The following is a 16,532-nucleotide window of genomic DNA, read 5'->3' on the forward strand; positions in this document are numbered from 1 at the left end:
TGTCCAAAGCAGAATGAAACAAGTTAGAGAAAAAGTGCAAATGCATGAATTAAACAAGTGATTGACAGTAGCAGAGAATTTGCAAGAAGAAGATTGGAAAGTAAGGAAGAAGTGTATTAGATGTGTTTCTAAAATAGGGATCCATGTAGTAGAAGGAAATGATCTTTTCATATGTGGGGTAAGCTACAGATAAACCCAAGGAATAATTATTTAATTTCCAAGCAGAGCTCCGAAATAGCATGAGCCATTTCAAGAGGTTGGATCACTTAACAATGGCATGTGAGTGTCTATATGGCACACGCCATGCAGCTATGTGGTGGACAATGTTCCCCGAAGGGACGGGACTTAGACCCAAAACCTGATGTCATGTGCTGTCTTGCTTTTTTTTTTTTTTTTTCTTATTTTGCTTCAAGTGTTCAAGAGTTAACCAGCAGTACATTCTTCTCATCTCAGCTCCTCAATCATTCCTGGGTTTCTGATGACATGGTATGTGACTGATGTTTGTAAACACAGTAAATAGTTTTTTGTTGTCGTTTTTTGGTTTTTTTTTTTTTTTTTTTTTTGATACTCTTAGGATGTGAGGGTTATCTGCCAAGATGTTTGTTAACCTACTGATTGCCAGGTTGATTCAGCCAATTTGGCTGGCTGGGTGAGTGTCCCCTTTCTCCTTCGCTGCTCCATGTGCATCCCTCCTAAGCCTGTGTGCTTTGTCAAAGAGGATCACCTTCCCCAATAGATGTGAACTGTTCTTTGACGAAAGGTATACCAGTGCCCCCCTGCTAGAATATCCAAATAAGTTCTCAAGGTCCGTTTGTGGGAGAATGTAGAGTAGTCAAGCTTCCAAGTCTCCATACATATCCAATGGGCACTGCATGTGGCAGTCAGCCTTAAAAAAAAAAAACAAAAACAAATAAATGAAATAAAACAAAGATACTTAAAAAAACACCATCACTTCTACTGGTTTAGAAGTCATGCATTTAAATGGGAGTTGATTTAAATATTTTCATTTTAAAATACCACCAGTTAAGACAATTAATTTGCTTTCTAGCAATTCTGAAATGCTGTTTTGAAATGGTCTGAAATGTTCTGCGATGCTCGTAAGATATTTTGCTAACATTTTAATGACAGCTCACAAATCAAACATTTACAGTTTGTTGAAGGAGAATACGAACATTTCTCCATTGGTGTTTGTGTGTGTGAGGTAAAGATATGGAAGTAGGGATAGAACTTGACATTCCTAGTTTACGTCCTTGCCTTGTTTTTACATCTTTTCCACTCTCAGTCCAGTGAGATGAGCCCACCCCTTAAAAGCAAGCCCCATTACACAAGGTCTATTTTAAAGGGCCATCCCATAAAACAATGTGTGACAGGATTAGAACACCTGCCTTTAAAAGCACTTCCTCCCTGTCATGTAGGACTTGATTTAGCACCGAGGCACAGGATTTCCCTGACAGTCTGAGTACCTTATGAGGCCTGAGTACAGGTGCAAAACAGATCTTCCCTGGACTGTGAGCCGGGCTTTAAGCAGAGTACAGTGAAGTGTCACGGACTGTGGCCATTCTCAGTGAAGAAATCACTGGGGAGGAGGAGGGATGGACCAGGGTAGCCAAATTTTCAGGGCTGAGTGCAAATTTCCCTCATTTATACAACAGCAAATAAATATCTGTCTGGTCAAAGAAGGTGACTGTATATACAGGTGTCTACTTGGTGATCCCTTATTTTATTTGTGTACATGGAGAGGAGGCTGTGTAGAAACACAGATGTGCCTTTGGGCCCATTGGCCTTATTCAGTGTGAAAAATGTAGGTCCCAAATCTTTATGGAGAAGAAGGGAAGACATTTTCCTTAGACCCCAAGTCATTTCAATCACGGGCCCCTAGATGGGCTCCTGAAAGGACATGGTGCCTCAATTTAGATCACACAGTCCTGGCTTGTCTTCCTGAAACTAGCCCCATGTGCAAGCCCAGATGCACTGCAGAACCACGTCTTTAGTAATAATGACTCAAAATTTACTTATCCCCTATGATTGGTGAGCTGAAGTTTGGACACAGAGCTTACACAGCATGAACTGTGAGGTCAGGGTAACTTAACTAACTTGCTAACTGCACATGTTTGGGAAAGTGATGTGACATCTCTGAGTCTCAGTGTCTTAATCTTTAAAATGGATGTTATACTACCCAACCAATCAAATGGATGATATCTGAGAGCACTTAGCAAGAGCCTGTCACATAGTAATTACTGATAACTAGCAGGGCTAATGGAATTACATTCTTACTAATGGTCTGACATTGTAGGGATGGACCACATTTGTTGTGTGAATCCTGATGAGAATTTTAAGGAGGTTTTGTGTATTCAGTAGGAAAAAGAAATGATTTTAGTTTACACAGGCTGGTGAGGGAAGGGTAAATAGTGGCCTCTGCCTCTCTGTGGGCCAGTTCATACTATATTGCCCTCATCTGTGTGCCTATAGACCCAGGAAATTTAATAGCTAGAAGGCCTTTTGAGGCTAACTAGACTAAATGCCCTCAAACTAGAGTAGTGGTAACTCCAGGAGGTACCCAGTGTCTTTTGATGGAGGATATAGGCATGGAGACTTTTATGATTAATCAAGTTCAATTCCTGATTTACATGTGAGCTCTTAGCTAAAAATCAGTATGCATGAGAGTAAACCTGCTGGTAAGCTTACCATGCTTACCATTCCCACATTTCCTTTCAGAGGAAATTCATGCATTCAGTATCCACTGAGGAGTAACCTCAGACACTTTCTAAATGTTCAGGACACAGGGTGCCTGGGTGGCTCAGATTGCTAAGCATCCAATTCTTGATTTCAGCTCAGGTCATGATCTCAGGGTTGTGAGATCAAGCCCCAAATTGGGCTCCATGCTTAGTGTGGGGCCTGCTTGAGATTCTCTATCTCCTATTCCTCTGCCCCTACCCTCACTCACTCTAAATAAAATAAATATCTTTTAAAATGTTCGAACACAAGAGTAGACAATAATCCCTATGAGAAGACAGACAATAAATGAGTTAAAACCAGTAAAATCAGTTGCTTTTTCCATGGAGACACATACTAAGGAGGAAAAATGAAGCAGGGGAGGGGGGATTGGAAGAACTGGCAGGGGAGGGGAAGTTGTAATTTTAGATAGAACATTTGGAAAAGATCTCACTGAGAGAGGGACATCTGAGTAAAGACCCTAATGAAGTGAAGGTGCCTGCCTGCAGATTTCTGGGATAAGACAATCCGTGAGAGAAGGTGCAGAATCTGTGTGTGTTCAGGGATGAGCATGGGTCTAACTGAGGAACTCACTGGAAGGAAGAGAAGAGCTTCTGGGGAAGCATTATCCACTCTCACAGAGCATCCTTTTACTTTGGGATCTTGCCCAGTAGAACCAACTGGGAGAGTGCCATGCATTTCACCAAGACTGCCATTGCTAGGTGGACCTCAGTCAGAAGACGGTCCAGCAGGACTTCACATCTTTGGGTTTGTGCTTGTCAGTCATGGAGTTAGTTGGAGAGATGTTACCCTTTGGGCTGCTTGCTCTGAAGAATGTGACACTCTTTGAGAATGTGGAGAAACAAGCCAGAGCCCAGGGAGATTCCCTGGCAATGAAATGCTCCCTGCCACTGGAACATGGACTAGAATACAAAGAAGATTCTTGTGAGGGTAGGTGGATCTGTAACCCTGAATGAGCAGAGGACTTTGCATGCCAGACAAATAGGGGGTCTGAGGACAGGACAAAAGCAAAAGAATGATCAAAGACACAAACTCATTGCTCAGAAATGATGACGTAAAGTTGATAGACAACTTGAAGGAAAGAGAATTTTTTAAATTTTATTTTGCTTCAGAGTGAACACTGGTTAGGGGAGCAGACACCTAGAATGTTTGGTGCAGGCAAGATTCTGGAATAGATTACTCATTCTGCTTCCCTTTTAAAAGGAATCTGATCACAAGAAGCTAGCATGGGTTTACTGAGAAATAGCAATTTCACACTAACCCTTATTTCTGTTTCTTTAAAGGAATACTGGATTAAACCATATAGTGGTCATTATATTTTAAGGAAACTTTTGGCCAAAGATCAGAGAAGATCCCTCTTTTCTTGCTAAAACCTAAATTAATCAATAGGCTTTATTTATCAGGGGGTGAATAAATAATACATTTAAAAAATCACAATTCTAATAAAAAATAGATAACAAATCACAATCCTTTCCAATATAATTTAAAGATGATATTAATAAATACTTAGCCCTCTGTTAGAGAGATATTCCTATTTGATGTTCTCAAAGGTGTGAGCAAAACTTGGGGCTGACTTTACCTCCTACCTTTACTCCTTTCCATCCTAAGAATGTAAGAAAGAAAGAAAAGAGGAAGGAAGAAGAAAGGAAGGAAGGAAGGAAGGAAGGAAGGAAGGAAGGAAGGAAGGAAACAAAGAAGGAAGGAAGGAAGAAGTTCACCTAAGGCAGTGGTTCTCAGAGTGTGGACTCCTGACCTGCAGCATCCAAATTACCTAGAAGCCTGTTAGAAATACATATTCTCAGGCTCTACCCCAGACCTGCTGAGCAAGACACTCTGAGGTGGAGGCCTTGCAATCTGTATGTCAATGAGCCCTCCAGCAGATTCTGATCCCTCTGAGTCAGAGAGCCACAACTCTATAGTCACAGACACCATGGGATACTTATGTAAGTTATCTTGTATAGTGGAAAGGCCTGGTCCTGTTGGAATCTGCTGTTAGCAAGAGTCCAATAATTCCTCTTTGTCCATTGCTAAAGAAGGCATTTTCACCCGACAAATAAATGGCCAAGAGGTCCCTGTGGCCTGCTAGACTACAGTTAGATATTTGACAGGGTATTTAATGATGCATTTTGGAAAATATGGGGAAATGAAAAATTTTGGAAAATATGACAATTATTTGGATCAGTAATGAGATGACAGACTAAATACCATATATACTGAGAGCACTATCAACCCATATAGAGGACTCCAGCAGTTGACTCATGGCTCCAAACCCTGCCTCATTGATTTATGTGTTTTATTACTAACCTACATAGAAATTCTCATGATATGTCTCTCAGATTATCTAATAATTCACAAAGTTAATTGATGACATTGTCTAACAAAATTAGGATTCAAAACACTGATAAACTGCTGCAGACTGTTGGCAGGAATGCTTTTGTTTTGAGTGATGAGCATGGTTTTTTTACATTTTTTTATGTTGGAGACTGTAATGTGATGACCCTAAGTAAAAGAAAAAAAAAAATGGTGATGAGTTGACTCAGAAACTATGTTTGCAAAGAATTCTCAATGGTATTTGTTACCATAAAATATAAATATAAATATATTGAAAATATATTTGAAAAAATATATTTGAAAAAATATATTTGTTATTTTTTAAAAATAATACTTTTTAAAAATATATTGAAAAATATATTAGAAATATACTGAAACATATTTCAAATATATTTGAAAATATATTGAAAATATATTCTTTAAAAAATATATTTGAAAATATATTAAAAATATATTGAAAAAATATAAATATTCTTCCTAAAGGAGGAATCATGAGACATGGCAGCCACACATTTGACTTCAATATTTGATTTCTTTACCGGAACTATTGGGTCTTAAATGAAGGTCATTAAGTTTGCCTTGCTCAGATCACACTTACAGAATTACACTCAGTCTGGGCACCATATTTTAATTGGTATGCATATCAGTGGGAGCACATTTAAAAGACACTGGTCAAGAAATGGAAGTTATGGGATCCCTGGGTGGAACAGCGGTTTAGCGATCCTGGAGACCCGGGATCGAATCCCACATCGGGCTCCCGGTGCATGGAGCCTGGTTCTCCCTCTGCCTGTGTCTCTGCCTCTCTCTCTCTCTCTCTCTCTCTGTGTGTGTGTGTGTGACTATCATAAATAAATAAAAAAAAATTAAAAAAAAGAAATGGAAGTTATGCAAGACACATTTAAGAAGTATTGAGAAACCTTGTAGGATATTTAACCTGAAAAAGACAAGGTTCAAAGGCCTTGCCAGCCATCTTGAAGTACTTGAAATACTCTCCTGTCCAAGTAGGACCATCTTTGTTTGGTGTGTCCACCAGGGATAGAATCCAAAGAAGAGAGAGATAACTGGGAATGAAGACATAGGTTTTCACTTAATATATAAAAGATTTTCCCAAGAGACATAAAAGTTTCCCAGGTTGCAGTAAACTCTTTGTTGTTGGAATGCTAAAATCTAGAAGATCACTTAAGAGGTGAAGTTGCAAGAATTCAAGCAGCATAAAAATAAACTGCCTTTAAAGTCTTTAATCCCCCTATCCTTGCATAAGTGTGCTAGTAGCATGATGAGCATTAAAAAAAAAAAAAGAGTTAAATCCTGCACTATTACTATAGTTGGCATTGTTCTAAACATTTTGCATGTACTCACTCATTTAATCATCATGATAACCCTACGACAGAGGTACTGTCATTATCCTTCTTTTACAGATGAGGAAATCAAGGCACAGAGAAAATAAGTAATTTGCTCATGACCACATAGCCAGCACTCATGAATTGGAGTGCTCAGAGCTGGAATTGAACCCTGGCAATCCGGCTCCCAGGCCACATTATGCCATCATGCTCTCCAGCATAGGGAAGAGCTCTGACTTGCCCACAAAAGTACACTGGTCAAGCAGACCAAGTAGCTCACATCAAGGGAAAGACATGTGTATATACATGTGCACATACAGTTCCACATATATACATATATATAAAGATATTAATATGTCAACACAATGCCATTCATTGGTTATGATTCCAAATCCTTATGAACACAAATGCCTAAACAAGAAAATCCTGATAAAAATCATTATTAAGTCTGGAAATTCAAGACAGCCAGCAGTTTTCCCCCTTTGTAGCTTTTGCATTTACTATTCCCTCCCCTGGAAACCTTTTCTTTGGGCTATTTCCAAGACAGGCTCCTCATCCAAGAGGTCTATCTTGACCTCTTAATTTAAAATGTCCCCTAATTATCTCCCTCTCTGTGATGTTATTCTAACCTATTATTTAATAGTTCTTATCTCTGTCAGATAATGTATCATTTATTTACTTTTTATTTTCTTGATGCACAAAACCTATGCTTTTTCTGAATTAGCAACTGTTTGAAAACTATAAACAATAGATGGGACCCTAAAAATAAATATGTAGTTGAGCATAGGAATGAATAAATCAATGAATGAATGAGAAAATTCTGGAAGTTTCATATGATTAAAGATATTGCCTTCACATCACTTCACATCGATTAGTATGGCAGCTATTTAAAACAAACAGAAAAACCAAATTAAATGAAACTAAACCAGAAAATGACAAATGTTGGAGAAGTTGCAGAGAAGTTGGAACACTTGTGAACTGCTGGTAGGAATGCAAACGGGCAGCTGCTATGGAAAACAGTAAAATAGGGCCTCAAAAAATTAAAAGTAAGATTAGCATATGATCCAGCAATTCCACTTCTGGGTTTATACCCAAAAGTGTTGAAAGCAGAGTCTTGAAGAGATATTGCACAGCAATGTCCATAGCAGCATTATTCACAATAAGCAAGAAGTGGAAGCAAACCGAGCATCCCACAGACAGATGAAATGATAAACTTGTTATATACATACGTGGATTATTGTTCAGGTTTACAAAGGAAGGAAGTTCTGACACCTGCTGCAACATGGATGAAACTTGAGGACATTACACTAAGTGAAATAAGGTAGTCACAAGAAGACAAATACTATATGATATTATTTATATCACGCACTTAGAGGTGTTAAATTCATAGAGACAGAGAGCAAAATGGTGGTTTCCAGAGTCTGGGAGAAGGAAGGAATGGGGAGCTTTGTTTGATGGGACTGAAATTTCAGTTTTATAAGATGAAAAGAGCTCTGGAGATGAATAGCGGTAATGTTTGCCTAGCAATGTGATGTTTGCCTAACTTTCTGCCACTGAACCTCACACTTAAAATGGTTAAAATGGTAAATTTTATGTGTATTTTCTGAGTTTATTTGTATGTGTATTTTATTGCAAATAATAATAATAATAATAATAATAATAATAATAATAGATTATACCTCCTTCATGGGCCTGTAACATTTTACATTTTTACTTTGAGCAAAGCTATCACTTTCTCCATTAACCAGGGGCCATGCTGCAAATGTCTTGGGATACACGCCTATCTGTGAGGAGGTTAGCATCTTTCACTCACCTTCAAAATTCTGTACAAGGCTGCTCTTGGCCTCACCAATTCAGGTTCTTGGCAACTTTCTTGCCTAGAAGTGATGATGGAAACTCCTGGAAAAATATTTTCCTATCACCTTTTCTTACTTGGAAGACACAATTTTTCCAGAACGAAGACCAGTTAGCTCGTCAACATGAAAGTCATTACATTTCTTCTTCTAAATATCTTTTACAGCCTACTAATTGGATTAAATGTTGAGGTCACGTGACTCTTACTGCCTATCTACACAGTCATTTATTTTCTTTTGCCTGAGTGATTTAGGCAGAACCTATGTTGGGTTTTTTGTTTTTTGTTTTTTTTCATGTTGGGGTTAATTTCTTCTTGGTTTGTTCAGATAGAGTGAATGCTGTTTGAACACTTGAGATGCACTGGTCAGCAGTCCTCAGGTCACTCACATGGCCTGTGTGACATCATGCTGCGAGGTACACTCCTTGTGCAAACAGAACCCACACATTACAGACTGAATGGCTAAATGTTGGGGGCGGGGAGGGGTTTGACCTCTGAGCCTCCTACTGGGTGCTCTTGTGCTTTCTCATTGCAAATGTTGTGACTTGGCTCCCTGTACCTGGGAGTGTACACCTGTGAAGCATCTAGAAGTGTGATTTTCTCCCATCACAGCTTTCCAGAACTCTCCTTGCTTCACCTACTTTGCATCTGTTTATCCCTGCTTTTGGCGAGTTTCTTTTTATGACCTTGCTCCTGGCCCTGTCCCCACATTTCGTATGCAGATATCATAGTTTTTTTTTCTGCCAGAGTTTCTCTTTAGTTATTTGCCATGAATGTGTCCCCAAGGCTGCCTAGCAGGGACATCTGGCATACAGCTGCCGGGCAAGAGTCCACCTTGCTGGCCCTCTCCTCAGGGCCTCTGACATCCTATCTTTACTGTCTGTATCACTCCCCCTCTTTCTGTCTAGGACACTGCTGTTGCCTGAGTTATAGAACATGTAGATGTTTGGAAAGAAGTTGGGCTATGAGGACAGTTTGCATCCCTTGAGCCTCAATCCTGCTGGTGTGACCTTCCTTGTGATGCTTAGGATAGACTGTCATCCTGGCAGTTCTCACCATGCACACCCTTGGGCACACTTCCCATCACTGATGAGTAGGTTATGGAGAGCCCCACCAGTAGCAAATTAACTTGGAAATAGTTCTTTCTAGTGTGAAAATGCTTCTGAGGGCTAATTCCATTTTCCCACATTTCTGCAGATTTCCAGAAGAAAGTCTGAGTCAGGAGGGTGGTAGCTACAGTTCCCTTTCACACTTGCTTGTTTATTTCCCTTTGCACCCATTTCCACTCATGGCTCCATTGTTTCACAGGTGCACACTTCCCTTGCACCTACTTTCAGAAACAATTAGCAACAATTTCCTTCTAGAGCCTACCTCTGCTAGCTAGAGAGATAATACTGTTAGGTCGCTTATTTCCCAGTTGCCTGTTTTCTCCCAGAAGTTATTCAAGTCAAGTTAAAGTTTGTTTGCCTGTTGGCTAGAAGAAGCAGAACTCAGGAAGACATCCTCAGGGTGACTGGTGATCCCTCTTTCCCTCGCCAACAAAGAAACTTTCTCTAGCATCTAATCAGCACAAGTCAGAGCCTGAAACTGTCTAGCTGGTTGTTTGAGCCTATTCATGGTCACCAGGCCATCCCCTGGACTCTGCAGAGCACATGCATATTTTCTGAAACTTGCACTCTTTTGCCTTTTGTTGATTAAATTTGGGAAGAGTCATAATTACTGTGACATAAATGTGTTCAACTGTGGAAATCCTGTCTTTAGAAGAATCTGGCATAGCCTCCTGTAGTCAATCAAGGGCTTCAAAGAAAGCAACTAGGGGCATCTAAAGTGACAACAGTTGCCTGACAAATTGCCATTTCAAATCTCTTTGAACTAGAAGAGCGAACTTAATAGCTTTCAGCCACTGATTGTTATTCTTTAAACTGGGCTTTTCTTCTTGTCTTCTGGGTCATCTGCTGAGTCCTGCTTCTGCAGCCTTGGAGACAGTTCTTGCCTAAAGTTTTGGTTAAAATTGAGATATTTCATATTGTTTAGTGACTCATTGAACTTTGTCTTCAACTGGCCAAGTCCATCATGGTGCTGGAACAATGCCAGGGTAGTCATTACTACCAGTGGGGATTATTGGCAGCAGCCACTTTGGAACCAAACACATTTTCGTTTAAGAGGCAATTTTAAATTAGCATCGGATAGAGAGACGTGGCTTATGAGATCAGAATCTCACCATTGGCGGGGGTATAAGGGTGGATATTCTGTGTCAGATGCTTCAGGTATAATGGTCCCTGAAACCACACACTAAAGCAACACTATCCAATACCGCAACCACTGATCATCTGTGGCTATTTAAATTTATATTAATTGAAATTAAATAAAATCTAAAAACCAGTTTCTTAGGTTCAGTAGACAGATTTCTTGGGCTCACTAGTCACAGGTGGCCAGTGACTACTGTACTTAGCACAGATTTAGGACATTTCCATCATTTCAGAAGCTTCTATTGGACAGTACTGTCCTAAGGTAGGATTTTTTTTTTCATTCGATGCAGACACACTAAACAACTTAGCCAAGGTCACATTGCCAATGCATGTTACCTTGAGACTCTTGAGTCAAAACTCCTGGAGTCATTTCTCATGTTGGCTTCCTTCCACATTCCCTCCTGCCATGAGGTTTCTCACACCATGACCTCTCTTCCCCTGACCCCATCTCCATCTTCACCTTTCACCCAGGTAACTGCCATGCATCCCTCCATGATCAGGCCCGTGTTCCCTTCTCCGAGGATGCCCCTTTGCACCAGTCAGGATTCACAATTCCACCTTTTATCATCCTTCTCAGTATGTACTTATCCTTTTCCTTGTAATAATACTGGGTAGTCTGACTGGTTTCTTGGCTAAACTTCTACGAGAAGGTTTTGCAATCAGTGTCTTATGTGAATACAAATGTCCACATATAAAGATACATACACATGCACTTTAGTATGTAGTCAAGATAACTGGGCTTTTAGAGAAGTCCTCTGGCTAGATTTAAGATCTTTGACGTGGGGTTGAAACCTCCCTTCTTGTCAGCAAAAGCAGTCCGCACTGTAACCTCATGCATTGCATAAAGGTCAATATTTACATTCCAACTTTTCTTTTGGAGCCAGTCACAATCATAAACTTTTTTTCTCTTTTTTTCTCAGCCAAAGTCACCTGTAGCAGATATGGACAGTGTCTACCCATTTTCTCCTGGCCTGACCGCTTTAGGGGAGAAGTGCTGAATCTCTTTACTTTCTCTGGAGCCTTGAAGGTTGACTGTGTCTGAGAACAGAAAAGGCTGGAAGGGCACTGGGGACAGCCTTTAACCAAAGACTAAAGGGGTTGATGCACTAATACTCCACCCCCAGCCCCTGAGATTGAAAAACCAAGATGCATGTTTCATGCCACATTCTAGAGTTTCTTTGCAGCATTAGGGCCCAGTTACCCAAAGCAGCAACTTGCTTGGTAGCTCTCTTATAACTCTTTCCCTTCTCACTTCCCTCCCGGGGTCTCCTGGGATCACCTTTCAAATAGACACTTGTGCTCAGATCCCCTACTCATGAGTAGCTTGCTATAGAATTGAAAACCACAACACTCATATCCTCCATATACAAGATAAGGAGTAATATGAGGAAGGCAAGGGCTCCTGGGTAGCTCACTGTGATGTGTCCAACACTTGATTTCAGCTCAGGTCAAGATTTCAGGGTTGTGAAACTGAACCCCACATTGGGTTCTGTGCTGGGCAGGAGGCCTCCTTGAGATTCTCTTTCCCTCTCCCTCGCCCCCCCCCCCAAAGCTTGTATGCTCTCTCTCTCTCAAAACAACAACAACAACAACAACAACAACAACAACAAGGGCAGCCCAGGTGCCTCAGCAGTTTAGCACCACCTTCAGCCCAGGGCCTGATCCTGGAGCCCTCCTTGGAGCCTGCTTCTCCCTCTGCCTGTGTCTCTGCCTATTTCTCACTCTCTTTCTCTCTCTCTCTCTCTCTCTCTCTGTGTCTCTCATGAATAAATAAATAAAATCTTTAAAAAACAAAACAAAACCATGAGGAAGACAAGGACAAGGGAGAGAAAATCTATACTGAGAGTTTACTTTGTTGGATTTCCAGAACAATGTTTTACATAATCCTATACACAGCCCTGTAAAATATAGGATCACATAGCTGAGGAAGAAACAGGCTCAGAATCACAGTAAACCCTGGGGCCAGGGTTCTATGAAGCTATTCCATGTGACTTTTCTACGTGATATTATTAAACAGCAAATATGCAATGTAATTAATATGTGATCATACATAGCAGGAATGTTGGGGATTGGAATGACCAGATGGTGTTTCTTGGAAGTTTGGCGTGGAGGGATCCTTTGGCGAGGAGGGTATTTGATAGGGCATTCCGAGAAACAGACTCAGACTCAGAGGCCAGAATGCATATTTTAGCTTCACATGTTTTCATTCATTTCTGAGCATATTTTGCCTGTGGCTTCTCAGATCCTAAGACTTTTAAAATAACATATGTCAAAATACTTATCTTTTCTGGTATTGCTATTGGGGAACTGAATTAACACCCATTAAAAGGAGGTGCCTCTTTGTGAATTGGTGGGACAGCTTTCAATAAAACATAAAAGAAGATAGTTGTTATTTTTAGAATCATATAAAGAAAACAAACCTGACTGGCTAGGCATCTCAAAACCATGGGAGTAAAAGTAAAACTAGAGTCTCCATTGGGGGTAGAGGAAAGGCCCATATCAGCAAGTGTTCTGTAATTGGTGCCAACTGACAAATATTAGTGAGCATGTGCCATTGAGCAATGTTCTGTCGTCAGATTCCCATGAAGGCTGGTAACACAACTAACATTTTTCAAATAGCCATGGGAATGGTGTAACCACCAAGAATAAAAATTATTTTGTTGACTTTGCAGCCCCATTTTCTAAGTAATGAAGGACCCATTGTAACTGGTAGTTCACAGATCCCATTTTTGACTGTGCCTATGTGCAGATAGAGGTGTCAAAAAATATATGGCTGTAGTTTGAGGGTCTTAGTAACATAATCCCAGCAGTCTCTGGTCCCCACGGGGAGCTTAAGTTCTACAGAGAGTCTGTCCTGCCTGAAGGCCAGGGAGCTGGGCTTGGAGACATCTTATCAGTCTGTCATGGCTCCAGGTTGCTCTGGGGTGACAAGACACAGCCCAGAGACCCTCTGGGAAGCTGGCGCAGGAACAGATTCCCAGAAATTTTGTCATGGAGAGCCCTTCCAACAGGCCCCCAGGCATCCAGTAAAACGTACCCCTGGGGGGCTCTGGATCAGCCACCAGCAGCATCTGCTCCAGGGTTTTCTGTAGAAACATCTCAAATCTCACTCAGCTCTGCAGCCCCTGATGTGGAGGCGCAAGGTGTGGCAGGCAGGAGGTGGGGAATGGGAGAAAGGAGGCAGTAGAGGGCTCTCTGCATCCCTAACTACTGAAGTTTGTCTTTGAATATCTACTTTCTGCCTTAGGAGACCTCTCTCTTCATTTACCTCAAAATTTGAGTCACACGTGGTGCAGCATGGCCGGATACATCATAATTGGCATTGTGGGTGTCTCCTCCCTCACAACCCTGGGAGATGGAGGGGCAGTGTAGTCATGTGAGGTGGAATGCATCTCTTTTTCTCCTTTGCATTTTCATTGTTTCTCTACCCCACCATTCTTTGATCAGAATTAAAGCCCACCTTCTAGGGACAAGTACTACTAATGATATGGAGACAACAGAGCCTAAATCTATACTGAGGAACAGCTAGGTGTGCAATTAGCAAGGCATTCATTCCTCATGGCAGTCCTCAGTGCTGACTGTCATGTTGATTTCTTGCCTGCTCCTCAGGAAGCTTGCAGCATCCCCCAGGATTATGCGAGATCCTAGAGGCTGCTCTCTCTGATTTCCTTGGGAAAGGCACTGCTCTTGATGAAATTCTTAGTAATCATGCAGTCTCCCCATACCAACAATAACAATGACAATCTCTGACATTTTTATAGGGAAAGGTCATAATTTCTGTTCTTGTTAAGATGGCCTATTAAGACTGCTATTTTGAGCCTCTGTTCACTCAATAAATGAACACTAACTATCTCTGAAATATAGCTCTGGATTAGAATGCAATGGAGGTAGAGGGGGGGAAAAAAGGCGAAAAGTCACATACCAGGATTTGAATTGAAGTATGGCATGTGAGCTTCCAGAGGACTTTGAGGGAATTTCTGAAGATTTTGACAAATGTTGCCGCAGGGAATGAATTTGATCCCCTTCAATGGTAAAATGGTAGACTCAAACAACCATTGAATTCCTCTCTGATCACTGCACTGACTGGGCTGGTGTTCCTTGAGTTTACCTCATGCAGATAGTAGAACACAAGGGATCATGGATTATTTTATTTGGGTCCAGCTACACACACAAGCATGTATGATACATGTATGTACACATATCTATATATAAACACGTGTATATATATATATATATATATATATATATATATAGTCTTAATCTTCAGCTAATCCTATGATCTAGATGTTGTACTTTACAGAAAACTGGGACTTCCTGATATTAAGAAGCTGTGCACTTTATATCAAATCTTGTGCTTCTTTCATCACATTTTACTGAAATCTCTTGATTTTACCAAGAACCATCACTATCCATCAAGAACCTCCACACAAATTGAGAATATATAAGATAGAATCTTCCAATAGCGAAGGATAGAAATCCCAATTCAAATAGGCCTAAGCAAAGAGACAAATGTACTGATTCATAGAAGTGGGATGACCACGACCAGTTGTCATCAGGATTTAAGTTCTCAAATGACACCATTTTGATGTGTGCCTCCATCACTTGGCCCTGCTTCCACATATTAATTTTATCCTTAGGCACTCTCTCAGGAAAGATGAGTTAGAACAGATGAAAGAATGCCAATATTCGACTACCTGTTTGATTGGCTCTGGTAGCCACCACCCAGGTAGAAGGATCAGAGACATGCATGCACTTTCCCCAGATGCTCCCCTGCCTGAAAAATCTCATTTTCTATTTATACAAAATCCAAATGTTTGTTCTTCATTCTCCCACCTTTGCTCTCATGTTCCATCTTGCACAAATCTCTGAACTTTCTTTTAAAGCAAGAACAAGTTTTGTCCTGCCACCAGGGACTCTTAACTCTATTTACATGTTTGGTTTCTTCTAATTATAATACAGGGACAGAGTATCAGAGTAACCAGGGAGGTAGTCAGTGAAAATTGTATTTAACAAAACTTTATACTCTACTCAGTAAAATACTGGGTACTGGGCTCTCTTAATACTAAGGGTTGTAGGAAGGTAAAATCATTGATAAGTCTACCAGCCAACTCTCTAAATAGTGACTATTATCCCCAAAGTCTGCTTTACCTGCATGCTTTTGTCTAAATTTACTATCTTGGCATATTTTTTTCTATTCCTGACACCTTTCTTTCCCCCAATTCAGTGGATTCCCCACCTGACTCATAGGGAGTGTCTACTCAACAAAATCCCCTTTGGCTCTGCAATGCAGGGATGGGGCTTTGGGCATACCAGGACTGAGACAATTCTGAAAGATGAAGAGAAGATCGGACTATATTGAGAGAAATCCACAGAACCAAGTGACTTGCAGTCCTATACAGGCAAGGGAGAATAGTTACAAAGCAAATTTTCCCTGTAGCACCCCAGAGTAACCTCAAAGGTAGAGGCAATGAGCCTGGATTAAGTGGCCTGTGGGCAGCAAAACACTGGAGGGTAGAACAGCTGTGCTAGGGTCTGTTTCTCAGAGGGACTAAAGCAACAGAGCAGTATGTATGAAAGTGTTGAGTAAACTTCCTGGGATCACTCACTGTCAAATAAACTACTTGCACTGGAATCCTTATTTCATGATCTCTTTTTTGGGAGAATTCAATCTGAGATGGCATCTACCTCTACTGTACCATTATGCAGGCACCAAGGAAATACCGAAAGCACAAAGAGGTAACAGTGAATTTCACTTACAGGGAGTTCCAAAGAAGACCTCCTGGAGGTGGTGACATCAGAATTGAGGGAAGAACGGTCACTGAAGATTTTGAAGATGAGAAAATGCAGGCACATAAAGCAGAGAATGAGCTCCATGAGCTTCCTTTCTGCAGGTCTTATTTATATAATACATATGCACATATATATATGCATACATGCATGGAGCCCAGGGCTGAGGGCAGGAGGCCTAGAAATGTCCTAGGTAATGTCCTAGGTGGCAGAGTTCAGGGCAATCATCACATGTAGTTG

General features: G+C 40.7%; 1 long non-coding RNA gene across 3 annotated transcripts in view; it reads right to left on the reverse strand.

Moving 5' to 3' along the window:
* Positions 1-16,492, reverse strand: part of LOC144297833 (uncharacterized) — a 33,184-nt gene extending 16,692 nt beyond the window's left edge. For 2 of the 3 annotated variants that reach the window (XR_013364691.1, XR_013364690.1), the window contains exons 1-2: positions 16,263-16,492; positions 613-886 (exon numbers count right to left, since the gene is read on the reverse strand). This is a non-coding gene — a long non-coding RNA (uncharacterized LOC144297833). Of the gene's footprint in view, positions 1-369; positions 887-16,262 lie in introns of those variants that run through there. The other variant, XR_013364689.1, reaches the window with a different exon arrangement.
* Positions 16,493-16,532: the final 40 nt, after the last annotated feature.

This window comes from Canis aureus, chromosome 26 (assembly GCF_053574225.1).
Source record: "Canis aureus isolate CA01 chromosome 26, VMU_Caureus_v.1.0, whole genome shotgun sequence".
NCBI lineage: Eukaryota > Metazoa > Chordata > Mammalia > Carnivora > Canidae > Canis > Canis aureus.